Source organism: Amphiprion ocellaris, chromosome 3 (genome assembly GCF_022539595.1).
Source record: "Amphiprion ocellaris isolate individual 3 ecotype Okinawa chromosome 3, ASM2253959v1, whole genome shotgun sequence".
NCBI classification, from domain to species: domain Eukaryota; kingdom Metazoa; phylum Chordata; class Actinopteri; family Pomacentridae; genus Amphiprion; species Amphiprion ocellaris.
Genome location: NC_072768.1, coordinates 27,007,513 through 27,026,788, shown reverse-complemented (window position 1 = coordinate 27,026,788; position 19,276 = coordinate 27,007,513). Strand labels below are relative to the sequence as shown.

Genomic DNA, 19,276 nt, shown 5'->3' with positions numbered 1-19,276 from the left:
CATATCATTTATCATATTCTACGTTTTAAAAAAATAAAATGTCCTATTTGGAAACAAGAAAAGCACTCAGAGAGCACAGTACTCCACTAAGGCTGCTCAGTCATATAAGTCCACAGCGGTCGATTTGTAGTAGGATTGCAGTCATGTGATTGTCAGCAGGCAGCTGACGTAGTGTTCACTTGTTGTCATAGTAACAGTGACGCTGTGCTGCTATCTCACAATGATACAGAAATCTTGAACAAAGCCACATCACTGTCAAAATCGAATCACTTGGTCTTTGTGTCATTTCTGACCTTCCCTGAAAATTTCATCCAAATCCATTTTTGAGTAATGTTGCGAACAGACAGACAGACAGACAAACAGGCGTACACTGATCGTCACATAACTCAGCCGCATTCCTTGGCGAAGTAAAAAGACCCCAGAAGTGTTTACAGGCGGGTGGTACAATGGCTTCTACTCCTTTATAACAGGTAATTACATCCAGAAAAGCCCAATATTTCCACTAAGTGAAACAGTGCATTCAGTTTACAATGAACAATACACTGTTTATATCAACTTTCATTTCATTAATGAGCTACTACATTTCAAGTCTTTGCAGCCTTCAAATAAAGTTACTGGCCAGCTTCAACCTCATAATCTACCCACAGGTAGGAACCCTAACTGAACAAACCCCAACATGCACAACCAGTCACACAACCTTTTCATACATGACTCATTCGCTGATTTGAGGGAGTTCAAACAGTGTTTCACCACATACATCTGAGAGTTTTACAAATCCAAATCTCAGTTTGCATGTTGACAATTTAAGGAAGAGGCCTCTGGCACAGCACATGATGACTTGAAAGCAACACAGGAGGCAAGAGGACATTAAATACCACATATCAGACTAACGTCCTAAGTTATGTCAAGGTGTGATATGTCCTGATGTAGTAGTGACACTGCTGACCACCAGTCATAGGGCACCAGACACCTCCCACCAAAACTGCACTGCAACTGAGTAGACATACAGATTGGAGAGGAAAAGACAACAAATGCCATTTTGATTTAAAGTGGCCTCTTGATGTCCTCAAGTGGCATTTTCTCCTCTATGAATTCACCGTCAACAACATAAAATTCGATTCTAATGGCATTTGCAACAGAAGCTGGCTACAGTTACACTGCATCACCATGCCAGTGATTGTTCCTGAGATGTACAAAACATAGTATCTGAAAATACCAAAGGATTCCTGGAGAAATTAAGAACCCTGACTGTATTTGGGCCCTGTCATTTAAAAACATGTACAAATCAAAGCTCCTCCAAAGTCCAGCAGCAACTGCTTTAACTAAAACTTTGTAAATGATGAATTCTAAACCTGTGGATGACAGAGAATCTTGTTGCGTATTCTCTCTTCATGTGTGAATTTGGCAGTTCAGATTGAGTAAAATCATGATTACTGTTAGAAGGGTGAGAAACATCCAAATAAAGAAAAGAAGCAGAGTGACAGTCATCACTGCTGCCTGCCCAGAGGACACAGGCACTATTGTTTGTACAATTCAGACTCAACATGTCTTCATCCACTCACAGTTACAGTCAGTTCAACAAACAACTGAACCTCCTTCAGGCATGGACGGACAGATGCCAGGACTGAAAAATCAATGCAGTAACATAATTTATTATGGAAGCTTGTTTTTTTTTTTTTGTTTTTTTTTGCCCAGATGTCAGACATATAACAAAACCCCACTTCTCTTCTGATAGCATTTGATTTCCTGCGTCATTCTAGCACAGCCCTCAGCTGTTTTTTCTCTCGCCATCGTTTCGTCATCATCATCCCTCCCAGCCAGGCAGGACACAGCATGCCACTGTCCTCGCCTTCTGTTGTCATGACAACCAAGGGAGTCTGACTCTCAGCTGGCCACCAGAGTGAACAGTGCCACAAACAGCACATCAAGCCTCATTTATTCTGAGACAAGTTGTCACTTGATGGTTTCTGGTCTGAACCAGTGCAGTCTGGTCTGTCAGCAGAACAGTGATTACTGCAGTTACACTATGTCTATGTTCACAGGTAGATAGATTCTTTACTGCCACTGTATATTCTTGTTCAACAAAATTTTGTTTGATAGTTCACTTTGTCACAGCAGCATATAAAAGTTTAATGCAGGGTTTAGAGTGCAAGTCCAGCTCAGGCTTACAACATGGCTTTTATAGTCCTGGGGAAAATGCTGTTTTTAAGTCTTTCTGTCCCTCATGACCTGAGCCTGCCGGAGGGGAGGGTGTCAGACATTGTCCATGGTGCATGTTGTCTGACCTGATCTTTTCAGCTCTGTTCCTCAGCCAGGCAGAGTATATTTCTTCCATGGATGGGAAGGGGCACCGATGATCTTAAATGCGGTCTTGGTGATCTGCTGCAGGTTTTTTTCCTCTCTTCTGAGGTGCAGCTGGAGAACCACACCATGCATCCATAGCTCAGGACACTTGCTATGGTGCACTGGTGGAAGTTGATAAGGAGTTCTTGTGGGAGCCCATATTTTCTGAGGGTCTGCAGGAAAAAGAGCCTTTGCTGGGCCTTCTTCACTACTTCCTGGTGTTCACTCCCAACGTCAGATCCCTTTAGAGATGAACACCTAGGTACTTGAAATTCCCCACCTGTTCCACCTCTTCTTCAGTGATCACCAGACTTGCGTGTGGTGTGTGGTGTGTCCTTGTGTTTCCTGAAGTCACTGACAAGCTCCTTTGTCTTGTTGGTGTTGAGGAGCAAGTTATTGTTCTGACACCAAGATGTGAGGGCCTGGACCTCCTCTCTGTAGGCTGCCTCATCATTTTTGGTAAACAACCCCACCACGGCTGTGTCATCTGCAAACTAACTCCTACCTCCGAGTTTGCGTTATGAGTGAGAGTGTGTGAAAAGTGAGCATGAGTGGACTGAGACCACAACCTTGGGGGGTGCCAGTGTTGAGGATGGTGTTTGAGGAGATGAGTGCACTGCGGACTGACACCTGAGATGCTGCCTCTTCTGTTCAAAGTATTCCTGTTCAAGTAAATACATGTTAGTGGTGGAACTATCTTCAGCTCACATTCTGAATATGAATGGTATGAGCTACCAGTGTGGACTTGTGAAGCCAAACTGTTTGACAGACACGGTAAACCTGAAAAACTGGTGGCTCACTAGTGTTAACCTGGTGTTATCATGCCTGAAGTTAGTATTCCTGTGATTTACATAATAACTTACAAAGCGAGCTGAAGTTGTACATTGGAGCAGATATCGGGCGTTTACCCACACCCGGGGAGATTTACCATATACTTACCTAATTAAACCTTCTGATCCAAATCAGTGCACATGTTCCAGAGGAAGGCTGTAGCCAGCCATGTAATCAGCAGTGTTTAATCTGAATTTTATTTCCTGATTTCAGCTTAAAAGGCCTGTTGCTCCTCCAAGGCAACTAATTACACCTGTAAAACTGCAGAAAGTCTCGGGTAATCATAGCCTGAATCACAAACTCAGTGTCACTCTGCTTGTCCTTAGCTCACACAGAAAGAGTATGAAAAAAACACATTAGTGAAACTTGAAAGACACTTGAAAGAAAATAAAAAAGTCTAGCAACATTTACACTGTTGACTGAGGTCAGATAATGACATACACTGACAGATATAAGAGTGTGTTTTGTGTAAGTGGTGGAAGTATTGCAATTCTGAAACAATCGGCACTGCAGTGTAAGCAAACTACAAACATGCTCTGAAAAGGTCAGTAATGAACTTGAACTATGTCTTTAATTCAGAACATTTCCCCCTCGAGTGCTGCACTATAGTAGTTGGTTAAAAAGACGGAATTATTGAGTGGATTCCCATTGTTGAGATGAAGCTACTATTTTATCTGCTCTTGATCATTGTAATCAGAAGTGCGTCATATTTTACCAGCTCGTCATATTTATATGTAAAATCTAAACATACCGTAATAAGACTGAAGTCACTAAATCTGTCAAACAAATGCAATGCAGTTAAAAAATGAAATCTTTAGATTCTGAATTGTTGTGAAGCCAAATTGGAAAGCACAAATGCTCAAATAAAGCACATGTGCCTTTGACCTTCATGTGACCTGAGGGCCATTTTTGTCCTTTTTCTAGTTGATTATTTGATCTTTTGGTTGTGTTAATGCATATTGCATACATTTTGGCAAAGGTGTGTATTTTTGGGGAAACTTTCCCCTTTCAATCTTTTCTGTAAATAACTTTAAGATGAAACTACTGCTTTGGTTCTCGGATGTCAGACTGTGGTTTGTTTGTGTGTGTGTGTGTGTGTGTGTGTGTGTGTGTGTGTGTGTGTGTGTGTGTGTGTGTGTGTGTGTGTGTGTGTGTGTGTGTGTGTGTGTGTATGTGTGTGTGTGTGTGCAATAGAGAGAGAGTACATTGGATGTCTGGAGAGATTTTTGCCTGAACTTTTTGTCCTCTTTGTAAAAGTTTGTATTTTTTATTTCTGACAGTGCACAAAAATTAATAATGCATAAGACACAATGTTTTAGTTAGTCACTGACACCTGCCTGGCTGTGATAAACAGATAATTAATTATGGCAAGGGCATTTTTGTTCTTAAGATTTTCTGTACAACTTTTGAAAATGGAGGCCTGAGGGTTTAAATTGCACTTCCACTCTAAGTGCCTTTTTGAATGCAGCAACCATTTATATAGCCACAATATGTTTGAGGGAGAGATGAGTGCGGGCTGCACAGTGGTGTAGTGGTTAGCACTTTCGCCTTGCAGCGAGAAGATCCCTGGTTCACGTCCCGGCTTTCCTGGGATCTTTCTGCATGGAGTTTGCATGTTCTCCCTGTGCATGCGTGGGTTTTCTCCGGGTACTCCGGCTTCCTCCCACAGTCCAAAAATATGCTGAGGTTAATTGATTACTCTAAATTGCCCGTAGGTGTGAATGTGTGAGTGCTTGTTTGTCTATGTATGTAGCCCTGCGACAGACTGGCGACCTGTCTAGGGTGTCCCCTGCCTTCGCCCGAGTCAGCTGGGATAGACTCCAGCTCCCCCCGCGACCCTAGTGAGGATTAAGCGGTGTATAGATAATGGATGGATGGATGGAGATGAGTGCTCCATTTCAAACATTTTGACCTGTTTTTAAGGTGTCTTTTCTGTCATTTGAGGTACTTGCAGTATTAAGATGTCAGCAATTTTGTAGAACTCCAGCCTTTGCTTCTAAAACTGTTCTTGTCCATATTATTATCATGAAACACCAAAGATGTGTTTTTGCTATACATGGATTATAAGATCATGTCGGTAACATTTAAAACTATAAAAGTACTCAGAGCAGTACTCCGAGGTTGCTCAGTTGTTGTATCATTTCCGACTTCTGAAATCGTTAAAAAGTCGTGGATCCAGACTATAAGCCACATCACTGCCAAAATCTAATCATTTAGTCCTTGTGTCATTTCTGACCTTCCCTGCAAAGTTAATCCATTTTTGAATAATGTTGCTAACATACAGACAAACCAACACTGATCGTCACATAACTCCACCGAGGCTCTGCCTCCTTGGCGGAGTAACTAGAAAAGCACTCAGAGAGCCCAGTACTCAGCCAAGGCTGCTCAGTCATTGTATGATTTCTGATGGATGAAATCTTTAAAAAAATTTATGGTCCACAGCATTGGATTTGTAGTAGTATCGCAATCATGTGATCCTCAGCAGGCAGCTGATAAATTGTTCACTTGTAGTGATAGTTACAGTGATGCCATGCCGCTATCTTGCAACGATACAGAAATCTTTAACAAATCCATGGATCTGGAATATAAGCTATATCACTGCCCAAATCTAATCACTTGGTCCTTGTGTCATTTCTGACCTTCCCTGAAAATTTCATCCAAATCCATTTGTTCATTTTTGAGGAATGTTGTGAACAGACAGACAAACAGACAAACCAATGCCGATTGTTACATAACTCCACCATGTTCCTTGGCGGAGTAATAAAGTGAAGAGTACTTCAATAATGCTCGAGTATAGCAAGTGGATGGATGGATGGATGGATGGATGGATGGATGGATGGATGGATGGATGGATGGATTGATGAATGGATTGACTAAATGGAAATCAAAGAGATGCTTATAACTCAGCTTGTATCACAGCAGCAATCTAACAAAGAAAACATTATAAATACAATTAGTGTCTTTCCTATGCTAAAATGTCAGATATTCCCTTTTAAGTAATGCTAAATGGTAAGCTGCTAACGGTTGGGTAAACCTGGGTAAGATGGTTTACCCAACCGTTAGCAGCCCAATAATTCCCCTCCTGACCACTGGTCAGTTTTTTAGTGTTATTTTTTAAAATGATAGGTATTTGAGATGGGTATTGAGGAATACACCCTAAAATTAAGGCAACAAAAATTAAGGGAAGCAATATTATTAAATATAAATAACTACATTTAGTACTGACTAAATACAAATTCAATGAGACCCTTTAATTTTTTTAAATATATAGATTCAAGAATGAAAAAAAATGTCCTTACCAAAAATATTGAATTGATATCAAAAACAGCAATTCCTACATTTTTAAATAGTACTAATAGAAAAATTAATTCCACGTCAGTGCACTTAACTAGTTATCAATGTCTAGTTAGTGCAACTGATGCTGAATGGTATATAGTCATCTTACAGGTTTAGTCTATTGTCATGAACTGATGTTGTGGATTAGTAGAAATTTTGACCAGATGGTGGAGCTGAAGAAACATTTCACTTCAGTTCCAGCTGGTTCTTCAATTGTGTGCTACAAATGTATTGTTGACCTTTTCTTAAAAAAATCTAACTTTTCCTTTCCCTTTCATCATTTCAGATAATATGGCTTAAGATTTCATTTGTATTTATAGCTTTCATGGCACTGGGTAATTACCTAACATTCTTGTCTAATTGTATTCAAGAATCACCCTGAAGGAACTCTTTGTATGTAAACCACATTCTCCTCTAATCACCGATGTGGCTTTGATTTGCTCTCTGGCACCAGTCTTGCATGTCTGAGCCTTTTGTAAATGAATCTGGCAGACCCTGTTGCTGCTCCAGTAATTAGACATTCCCATTCATTGGGAAACAAAGGAGCTATGGGTACACTGAGGTTTTGATGCTGAACAAGCTGCTCACTGACCTTCTCCCAGTTACTCCCAGGACACTTTTCTGGGATGAGACAGACATCTTGGGAGGGCTGGGTTTGTTGGTCCTGATGGGTGGAGAACAGCCAGGTTTCCACAGAAACTAAGTCACTTGTCATGGGTGGAGCACGTTCTGATACATTTTTTTACCTAAATCAAAATTGCCATGCAACAATTTTTTAAAAAATCATTAAGAGAAAAAGTTCATTCAAAGAGTCATTGCAAAATAGAGTTTGATGCCAAATATTTTGTATGTGTTTCTGTTGGTGGTGGGACAAATTCTGGATTTTACACTTGATGACTGCCAACAGTTACCTAAGACATTACTGTCACACTGATTTTGACTTTCAGAGAGACCCTTTCCTGATTACACTCATTTCATTAGGTAGGCTAAAACTAATACAGTGTTATACCATAGTCCTACAATAAACCACATCTTTAAGAAGGTTTGAATGTTCCAGAGATGTGTTTATCCAGTGACATGTTTTTTTTTATTTTCTCTAAGCAATTTATATCAGTTAGACTGGGCTAGAACTAGACTATACACAGAAACACTTGAGAGTAGGATTCACCATAGCTCAACAGCACCACAAATCATTACAAAATCATTATACAGTTGAATTCACATACTTGTTTTTATAGCGGAACTGTTGTATTAGACTGCACTAGTTTAGCCTGGTGTACCTCACAAATCAAACACTAATTGCATGTCAGCACAGAAGACTGGGCTTAAAAAGAGTTTAATCTGTAGAGTGACAAGGTTCACCGTTACAGGCGGGGAAAGGAAGCCAAACACTCACACTGCTTGGAGTTTTAAACTCCACTGTAAGAGGTTTCAGTTGAGGTTAGGGCAGCTGATCAGAATGCCTCTTGGGTGCTTATCATTAGAGGTCTTCCAGGTGCTTCAATTTATAGGTGAACCCAGGGTAGGTGATAGATAGGTAAATCACACCTGGCCTGGAAACATCTCGGGATCCCTCACAGGAAACAGGAAGACCTTGCTGTGGCGCATCCTGCTGTTACTGCAGCCTGCCTCTGGATAAGCGTAAGAAAATGGATGGATAGAAACCCCATCAACATTTACTAATTTAATAGAAAAACAAGACAATATAATGATTCTGACTACAACTTTACTAAACTACCTGCCAAATGGAACTCCAGTGTAGTACATACACTACCATCAAAAGTTTGGGGTCACTTGGAAATGTCCTTATTTTTGAAATAAATGATTTTTTTCATGAAGATAACAATAAATGAATCAGAAATACAATCTAGACATTGTTAATGTGGTAGATGTCTATATTAGCTGGAAACGACAGATTTTTGATGAAATATCTACACAGGGGTACAGGGACCCTTCACCTTCATTGAAAAATGCTTTTCTTTCAAAAATAACGCCATTTCTAAGTGACCCCAAACTTCTGAATGGTAGTGTAGATGACATTGATGTATATTCAAGTAAATACAGAGCCCACAAAGGTACCTTAAGAGACTTCACAGTCAGCAACAGTGAAACCACTGCAGTAACTAGCAGTAGAGGAGAAGAATAATATATTTCATTTAGTGGAAATATGCCCTGTCCTGTTTTCTGCTTCACTTCCTGGTGTTTACATGTGAAACAGATTAACTCAAACTTAGGTCTTATCGGCAACTTATCACCTACAAATGTGTGAAATTATAAGTTTGATTCCTAAGTAATAACTAATGAGTAACTCAAAGAAAGTCTTTAATAGCCTTCCCTCTATATTTCCTCATCTGTATGTGTTATTAAGTTGAATTCTGTGTTAATTTCTGACTGTAGACACACTTTTTCCTCTGTCTCCTGCAGTGTGAGTCCCTACTGCTAAGTCGCTCTGACTGCAGCAACCCTTTGAGCCTTTGGGTGTAGAGTCTTCATGGACTGCCGGCTGTGACTGCTGTCAGAGGCCGGCAGTGATCTGATTCACTCTGAGGAGTCTCTTTAGATATCTGCTGCAGCTCCTTCCATCTTTACAGTTAATCTGTTTCTTCACTTAAATGACTGCAGGTTCAAGTGTCACCTCCTCGCACAGTCTGCTGCTGAGTTTCACAACAGGCAAAACAAAGAAATGAAACTCTATGCTATTTCTCAGTGTCCAGAGACTATTAGAAACATGTTAAACATTGGCTTCTCCAAAGAAGATATTTCATTTATGGATTTACTTGATTCAGCATAGTCATAGCTGTAGAACTATTGTCAGAAGAGGCAGTCTGGAAAGTCAATAGGAAGCTAACCACCAAGAAGATGATAGCCTACAATACATGCAGAGTGGGTATGCAAATAAGCAGCATTAACCTTAATATGACCCAATTCTGCTGCAAAGATGGTGATGTTAGTGACTTCACTGTTAACATGATGACAGAAAAGCATCAACCATGACTAGAAACAAAAGGTGATGTGGTAATTATCAGAATCAAAACATAGGCAAGCACTATCACAACATGAAACCACAAAGTTGTGATTTTTATATTTTGGTTTTTGTATGGATTCAGCAAACAATATCAAAGATGTTTAATAGTAGACTTGAGCGATACGATAAGATGAACATTTTGCTAATTTTGGCTCAAAACAATCCAATTTTGAAATGTATCTACATTAGTCTGGATATAGATGATCATACAGTCCCTGACATGTTTCTATGCTAAATGACTGTAAGTGTTCTTAACATCATTAATGTTTCACTAAGACATGATCGAGGCGGCCAAACTAATGGTGAGAACATTGTGTGTTTAACCCCTCTGAGAGATCAGGATGAAAGGTTAAAGATATTAATGAGGAGAAAATGTGAATGGGGAAAGGATCCGAGGGCCTGTTCGCCCAATTATCACCATGAAAGAGCCATTTGACAAACAGTTTGTGTCAGCATCCATAATATATCTGCTCTGACAGAAAACAGAAGCTGGGATCGTTTGACAGATCTCAGGCAGGCTGTTGTTGCTGGGAGTGGATTTTCTAATTGTGTTCCCCCAACAATGCTGGGTGAAATATGGGGAGGGTGGAGTGGGGCGGGTAAAGCAAGGGGGTGAATTCCCTCAGTGAAGCATTGGCTTGGGCAGCAGGATGTTCACTCACTGCCAGTGACCTAGAAATGTTGCTGCAATCCCTAACAAAGGAGAAGAATCAGGACAATAAAGCTCTTATTCCCCCGGACGACAGCATCCATCTGACAGAGCAGATTATACAGGCAGCAGGACGGTACAGCCAAGCCAAGCCAAGCTGGGCCTGGCCGGGCCAGGCTGCCAGAACACAGAGGGCGACGGCTCCACCAGGACGAGACTGTAGTTCTATCAGTAGTTGGGGTGTTTTCAGACTGGCCTCCTGATGGAGATACTGACCCCTCCCAAAGAGTGATGACTTTGGTGAACCTTGTAACCCTTCTTGTACCCAGCCCCACCCCTCCTACTCTGACTCTAAAGTAATGCCTGAATGTAATGCCACCATTCTATCCATCCATACATTATCTATACACTGCCTTATCCTCTGTAGGGTTGCGGTGGGGCAGGAGTCTGTCCCTGCTGGGTGAAGGCAGGCAACACCCTGGACAGGTCACCAATCCAGCCACCATGACACCAAATCTTTCTACACCACTGGTGTACTAGGAATTTGTAAATCTCCAACTATAACAGCCTATTTTGCATTTCTGATTTATTATATTTCATTGCACCATTTAAACAGAGGAAATGCGTCAGCCAGTAAATCATTTAGCAACTGAAATATTTGTAGCACCAGCCAACGTCTATTCAATCAGAAGATAAATTCCAAAAGGAAAAGTTTTAGAAGGTCCACCAACACATTGAATTTACCTGCCAATAGTTTATAAAGGGAGGCATGACATTCTTCTTACATGCAAGCATAAAGAAATATGGGTTGAAGAGTTAGGACTGCACAGTGGCTCGGTGGTTAGCACTTTCGCCTTGCAGCTAGAAGATCCCCGGGTCACATCCTGGCCTTCCCAGGATCTTTCTGCATGGAGTTTGCATGTTCTCCCTGTGCATGCGTAGGTTTTCTCCGGGCACTCTGTCTTCCTTCCACAGTCCAGAAACATGCTGGGGTTAATTGTCTGTAGTCTGAATGTGAGTATGATTGTTTGTTTCTATACGTAGCCCTTTGATAGACTGGTGACCTGTCCAGGGTGCCCTCTGCCTTCATCCTAAGTCAGCTGGGATAGACTCCAGCCACCCACGACCCTATTGAGGTTTAAATGGTGTATAGATAATGGATGGATATTTAAGTGTTAGTGTTTCAGGCCCCGGTGTCTTGCTCCTGTGGTGGACCTTCATAGCCGTTGTGCGGGGAGATGGTCTGTATAAACTCAGCTACAGCTGAGCTGCAGAGCCTGCTCTAGAACTCCAGCTGCCAGTCATCTCAGCTGATTAGCCTGGAGTTCCAGACCTGCAGTCCTTCTCCCCTCCTCCTGACCTGTCTAATTGGTCCATCACCTGGTTCTCTCCACCTTCATCCAGGTGAGTGAATATACTTGCTTATATTCATCACTATACACTTTTGTCATTATAACTACTAGCCCCAATCAGCAATGAACGCTGTATATTGCTGAGAGTTCTGTCAGTCCTGAAGGTCACAGCAGAACCCAGGAAGAAATCCCAGACATGAAATATTCATAGAGCACACAACAGACCAGCTGTTCAGCACTGGAGCTACGTCACTCAGATTCTGGGTTCCTCTGAATGCTGAGTCCTGAATATGGATGAGAGGACATTAAAAGAAGCCAAACATGTGTTCTGACATAAAATCTTACTGTGCACTGGAATTCAGTCATTCAAACAATAAGTGTGTGTTTTAACACATTCCACAACATGACGGAATGTGTTGCACTTCATAACAAACCCTATTTACTGGACAGCTGTTTCTCCATATTTCCAGTCTTTATGTTAATCTAAACTAAAGAGCATCTGGCAAGACAGTGAATAAATGTACTTTCCAAATAGTTATAAACATGTTGAAATTTGAGCAGCTCTTTAAAAAAGATTCTTCTAGACTAAACTCAAAAGAATGCCGAAAGCATTGCTGGATGCTTAAACCTTTAGAATAAAGTAATGAGTATGACAGTCTTTTGCTGTCATCCAGAGAATATAATTACTGTGCCAGTCCCTGTTTTGGAGTGTTGGTGTTTGTGACTTTTTTTAAAATATCTTTTCTGAGCACATCAGTATAATCTCATCCACAGAGCTGAGTGTACATGAATTATGAAGCCAGCAGAGATCCAGACAGTCAGTGTTTGTATTATTTACTATTGTATGAGCCAGTCCAGGGGTAATGTACTGTACTACTCGTGTTTTCATTTAGTTGCAGAGCAGTAAAGCTGTATGTAATGCTAACAACTACCACATCTGCTCTATGTTTTGTTAAAGCTTCGCTGAATACCTTCTTCGGTCTAATCATCCATCTTTGACTGCTGTTTACTGATGCCAATTTTTTACATTGTTCATTTCATTTCTGAAGTATGACAAATAAAATGAACCCACTGAACTTGTAAATAAGGCCAGATTTGCCTATCTTTGGAATACCAAATATCCTTTCCAGTGGTGCAACATTGGCAATTTGCTGAAGTAGTCTGGATCCCAAAGGAAGAAGATTCCAAGAACATCAACGAGTTTGGGATCATCTCCTTGCTGAGTGTCAAAGGGAAGATTTTCTTCAGCATAGTAGCAAGATGGTTGACTGACTTTATCTCTGGCAACAACTACATCGACACCTCAGTGCAAAAGGTGGGCATATCTGGAGTGTCAGGTTGCCTGGAGCATACAGGAGTGGTGACCCAGCTCATCAGGGAAGCATGGGAGAACAAGGGAGACCCGGCAGTGCTCTGGCATTACCTGGCTAATGCCTATTTGCTCCATCCCACACAATCTGGTCCAAACAACCTTAGAGAAAACATCATGTGCCAGGCCAAGTGGTGGAATTTATCATGGACTATTACAACCAGTTCAACATGAGAGTCTCATCAGAGCCAACAACATTAGAGTGGCCAGAGTTGAGGTCGGGATCATCACAACTCAGTGTTGGGGCTCAAAGACCAGATCAGGAATGCATCAACCACCAATCAGGGCCTTCATGGAAGACCTGATTGTTACCAATGAGTCAGTACCAGGGAGCAGGTGGATTCTGTAAGGGCTGGAGGAACTGACTGGATGGGCAAGGATGCAAAATCAAGATCACTGGTGCCGAAAAAGGACAAAGTCGTAGACAGGTTCAGCTTTAGCATCAGAGGGACACCAATCCCAACTGTCTCTCAAGAGCCAATGAAGAGCCTTGGCAATGTGTTCAACAGCAGCCTGAAGGATTCAGCAAACCTGCCAGGAAACCTGCCAGGAGCTAGAGAGCTGGTTGGGAGCAGTGGACTGGTCAGGGCTTCCCGGAAAGTTCAAGGCTTGGATCTACCAACACGGTATCCTGCCTAGGATACATTGGCCTTTGCTCATCTATAAAGTTCATCTGCCCTCATTTCCAGGAGGAAATGAGGGCAGAGGTGGAGGAGCGGAAGAACAGCAGAGCTGTTGGCCTAAGGGAGCAGGGTGCCTGGATGACGCGGAAGCAGGCCATCGACCGAAAAGTCACATGGACATGGACTGGTCTCTGGCAGGCAGAACCACAGCACATAAAGTTCCTTGTCCAGGCAGTGTACAACATTCTGCCCAGCCCATCAAACATCTCCATCTGGGGCAAAACAGTCTCCTAATTGCCCGCAATGCCCAGGCAGGGGCACATTGGAGCACATCCTGAGCTGCAGTCCAGTAGCCCAGGAACACCTGGTACCACAACTAGGTTCTGAAACCCCTCGCAGAAGCCATCAGCGTGGGAATCAGCAGCAACAGCAGCAGACAGTCCCGTACCACCACCCAGGTGATCGCCTTCGTGAAGGCTGGAGAACAGCTGCATAGAACCGCAGGAGTCAGGAATCCACCAGGACTCCTGGCAACTGCACAGGACTAGCAGCTGTCTGTCAACCTGGAGAAACAGCTTAAGTTCCCCCAGCACATTCTTGCAACCACTCTGAGGCCAAACATCCTCCTAGTTTCAGAGGAGACAAGGAACATCATCCTGATGGAGCTGATAGTGCTGTGGGTGGACCGTCTGGACAAGGTCCACAAGAGAAAGAGGACCAAATATGAAGAGCTGGTCATCGACTGCCACAAGCTGGGCTGGAAGACTAAGTGCTTGCATTTTGAGGTTGGCTGCAGAGGGTTTGTGGGGCAATCACTCTGCAAAACCTTGAGTGTACTGGGCTTCACCGGAGTGGAGAGGAGAAGAGCCGTCAAGAACATCACAAAGGAAGCAGAGAATGCCTCGAGATGGCTCTGGATTAGGAGAGGAGATCCATGGGGGTAGCAAATGCCACCGGAATGCAAGCCGAGTCTGATAAATGATGGCTGGGTTGCCTAGGCGAGGATGTCTGATGTTGAAAGACCCGAAACACTCGAGGACCCCAGGTTACATCACTGATGAGCATGAGGAGTTCAGGAGCATCCAAGAGATGTATTTTATCAACCAACAATCAATTGGTTGTCTATCGTGCACATACCTGAGGGCCTGAAACCCACAAAACTACGATTAAGCGGAAACACGGATTCTTCCATGTGAAATGTGTCTGTGGTTTAGTGAATACATCTTCATAGATCCAGACAGGCTGAAGTGTGATCAGGAACAGAGCTCTGCCTCCCCCTGCTGGACAGAAACCTGCAGTGCAGCTCAGACTGTCAGAGGAGAGCTGGTCAGTCCTCTAACCTCCAGTTACAGCTTAACACATTGTCACTGTCATTGCACCACATCCTTGCAGGGTAACAAATTTAAAAGTTTATTTAAAAACTTCCTGTGCTGACGTTGTCTTCTCCAGCAGATTTATAAACTGTCCACATGCCATAACAGCAAATGAAAGTAGCATGTGATTGGCCACAACTGTCACATCCTCTAACACACCCACCTATTATGAATGGTAATGTATTCTTTCTAATCCTATCCCATATTCAAGTTAGGCTAGAATACTGAGCCTTGAATTCTTGCTTCTGTTTCCTGGGAGAAGTACTCGTGGGATTGTGGGATGTATAAAATGCCTAAGCTTTCCCTCACACTCAATAATATTCAGTGTTCTGAAGATACCTTTTGTGAACCCATAAATAATCCCACACTAATGCTTTTCATATAGAGCTAGACTGCATACTGGATGAACGTTTCAGCTGCAATGGTTTCTTTCAGTTATTTTTTATGCAAAGCTTGTTGGAATATACTAAAATGTGAACCTACGAAGGGTCATGACAGGATCTTGTTTAAGAAATAAAGTCGAATTTCTCTGATCCACAGAGAAAAGCTAAACTGTGTTTTAATATGGTATTATCTTTGTGTAAGACGGTGCTGTTGGTTGTGAGTATCAGCATCCTACAATATTGCAGTTAAAAAGGTAAGGTAGAGGAGCTTCAGATGAGTGACAGATGATAAACTTTAACTCTTGACCCTGACAGTGAGGATATCTGATGCCCTACTTTGCTGTGAGGGGGTGTTTTTGCTGGCATCGTTTGAGTCTGTTGCTGTGATTGTTGGATGTAGCAATATGTGTGTCTTAGTTGTTTTAATTCTTGCTGTGACACATTAGTTTATTATGGAGGTAACAGCAACTAGAAGGAAGGGTTGTGTGTGTTGCAGTGACTTGACATGGTTATCTTTGAACCAAAATATAGCACCCAACGTGTTGGCTGGTTGACCTTTAGGCCTACGCTCAATAAATTGCTGGCAGTTAGCATGACTACCTCATGAAGCTCCTCGAGAGAATGCTAAGAGTGTGCAAAGCAGTAATCAAAGCAAAGGGTGGCTAGTTTGAAGAATCTAAAATATAAAATGTTTTGACTTATTTCGCATTTTTTGTTTACTACATAATTCTATATATTTCCAATTATAGCTTTGATGCCTTCAGTGACAATCTACAATGGTTTTTTTTGCTGGTCGAATATCAGTTAGATTGTGTAATAATATTGCACAAAGTATTCAAAATCCATTTGAGCAGATATTCAGATTCATATATTCATATATTTTTCCCCATGCAACACACCCTCCCATTTATGTGAACGTGCTCATAGCTAGACTGGGAGAACCTTGGTCGACTAAAGGATTTGGTAACCAGTGTAGTGAGACTATGTAGCCAGAATGCGGTTGTTAACCTGCTTTAAAGTACAGGTCTAAGGTGTAAAATGTGGCAGGAGCACGGAGGTATTCTGGAAAGCATGTGAGCACTTTCTGGTGTAGACTGCTTAAGCTGAAGTGAGACTGCTAGTTCAAGTGGAAGACAGGAGGAAGGTCAGAGAACTGGCAGCACAACAATGGCAACATTGCAGAATTAGCAGAGGAGCTAGACTGACCAATAAATGAGTCTACTTTCTGGCAAAGTGGCCTTGATCTGATTCCTTTCTATCGGAAGGTTGTAATTGACATCAGGTGATCCAGCCTCCCGCTCATCTGTCTCCACTCTTTTAATTAGTTCTTACAACCACACACAAGGACAACATGATGACAGAACAAGACTGATTAGTTACTGCAATGGAACAGGCTACAGAAAGCAGTAAATACTGCTATGCTAACTTATGCTACTACTTCTTTTTTATGCCAGCTTTACTTTTTTATTCCAACATTTCTATGAATGCTGAACTTATTCTTTCATGCTAACCTTATTGATGTGAGGAGGGCTCTGTACTTCCCATTAATGTTTTGGGGTAGAGGCAGGTCACTTCCAGAGATGTGTTAAGGAGAACAGGACTACATCTAAAGATGTGCCTGATTTATTCCTGTGACAGCTGTTCAGCTTTAGAGCATATGACTTAGCCTCCATGTCAGTTGAGTTGACTAAAGAATGCGTGTCCTAAACTTCATTTGCCAGAGCTGCCTGAATTCCTGTTGTCTCTCTTTACATATCTATGAAATACAATAATCCAACTGCTCTACTAGATTTTCCATGTGGACCAACAGGCTCAAATTCCAGAATTCCAATTCAAAAAAAAAAAAAATCATCATTTTAAAACCACTCATTTTCCAGTGAAGTAATGAGGATAGTCTGCATCCTGTGATTAACCTCTAAGTTGTAGCAACATGATTAACATTATATACGATAATTCCCTCGCAATCCAGGGCTAAGCTTCATCCTGGCCACCAGAGACAACCAGTAGTAGAGCCCACTAGAGGAAACACAGTATCAATTACATCCACCAACATATTGTTTTACTACCATTTTATACAGCTGTTGTTCCCACACAGATACATTTTAACAGTGCAGTCATCCCCCAGTTAGCCACATACAACCAAATAGTTCTGATCAGCCAGAATATGGCTGTACTGATTTTGTATAATAGTCATTGGGAAGTCTATAGACAGTATAAAAAGGCATGCTTTTTTATGTGTAATTAAATAATCTAGGTCTTATTTAGCTAAGCTCTTGTGAAGACTCTAGAGACTGTAGAAATGAAAGCCTTTGAAGAACTCTGAAATCAAGTGCTATAAGCTGCAGAATAACGCAACATGGACCCAGAACCTGCAGCCAAAAGAAGGAAACAAAAGGATGGATGAACACAGTGTGACGTCTCAACTGTGTGGGTGTCCAGAGCAAAACAAGGACACTTTTTCCATAATAATTTTATGTGTACTTACGTAATTTAATGTTTTTGTAATTATCATATGAACTTCATAAATAAAGGGCTTGGTGGTTGGCACTATCACTTTGCAACTACATGATCCCTGGTTTGCATCCTGGTGTTCCTGGGATCTTTCTGCATGAAGTTTGCATGTTCTCCCTGTGCATGTGTGGGTTTTGTCCGGGTACTCCAGCTTCCTCCCACAGTTCAAAAACATCCTCAGGTTAATTGGTAACTCTAAATTGTCTGTAGGAGTGAATGTTTGTCTCTGTGAAGCCCTGTGATAGACTGGTGACCTGTCCAGGGTGTCCTCTGCTTCACCTTAAGTCAGCTGGGATAGACTCCAACACCCCCGCAACCCTAATGAGGATCAAGTGGTGTTAAGATGATGGATGGATGGATGGATGGATGGATGGATGGATGGACATTTTAAAAACCATAACTTTAGCAAATTTCTTTGGTTTTCAAACTTTATTTTTAAATACTAGAAAAGTTACGTTGTTGTAGCATTGCGCAAGTTTGCTATCTAACACTCAACTTTGCACACATCACTTGCAAGCCAACCGTCGACATATTTCTGGCCTAAACTGCCTAAATGATTTTACAGCAGGGACAACTCTGCTGTAAAATCAAAGGTGTTTTCACCCCAACAGTGTATTTCCTCAGACTTCCTTGGAATCAGACGTATTGGACAGTATCCCACCAGTGATGTCCATGCGTCTCATCAAAATTACTATTCATGTTCATGGCTGGTGAGTGTCAGATATCAGAATGCCAACACTGACTTTTTGTTTGTACCGTGACAGATATCATACAGCTGTGGTTATTTCTCATGGGATCTGAAATAGTTTGGACTTGTGTGGGCTTGGATTCCAACTCTATTTTAATTTAATCCTCACATCCCCACATGTTGGTCTGTGATCATTTGCACTGCACTATGAACTGTACTGCCAATACTTTACTGGAATCCACCCATATTTTAAAAATCTGATTATATAAATATCTAAAATTTACAAAAGTATATTTTTCTGTTTTTTGGCTGTATTATTTGCATGTTTGCACTGAGATTAAAGAATGTGTGGAGGAATCTGCACGCGTGTATTCTGATTGGCAAGTGTACTTGAGGGTGTGTATTAAACTTTTTATGTGTCCACAAACCTGCAAATCCAAATACTGTTTCTATTTGTATCTGTAAAATAATTTACTGTGAATGAAAGCTGTAAGTATTTAGCTTCTGGAGTTGGAAAACTTATAATAATAATTTTTTTTTTTTTTTTTTTTTTTTTTTTAAAGAATTCTTCATTTCCAGCTCAGCTCTGGCACCCAATTGATCCTGTGAACCTGTGCTCGGGATAAAGGAAACCCTAAACTATTTCAGATTGCCACACACGCATTTGCAGATGTCAGGCACAGCAGAGTGCAACAAAAATCACATGCATAACTCTCCATACATTAGCATATAATATTTCTACCGTAATACCTCTAGTATTATTTGACCCAAACCAAACGTGTGTAAACCAGTT

The 19,276-nt window shown here is 41.5% G+C and overlaps 1 pseudogene; it reads left to right on the top strand.

Annotated features, from left to right (window-relative positions):
- Positions 1-13,186: 13,186 nt before the first annotated feature.
- LOC129348246 (uncharacterized) lies at positions 13,187-18,806 on the top strand (annotated as a pseudogene).
- The last annotated feature ends 470 nt before the right edge of the window (positions 18,807-19,276 follow it).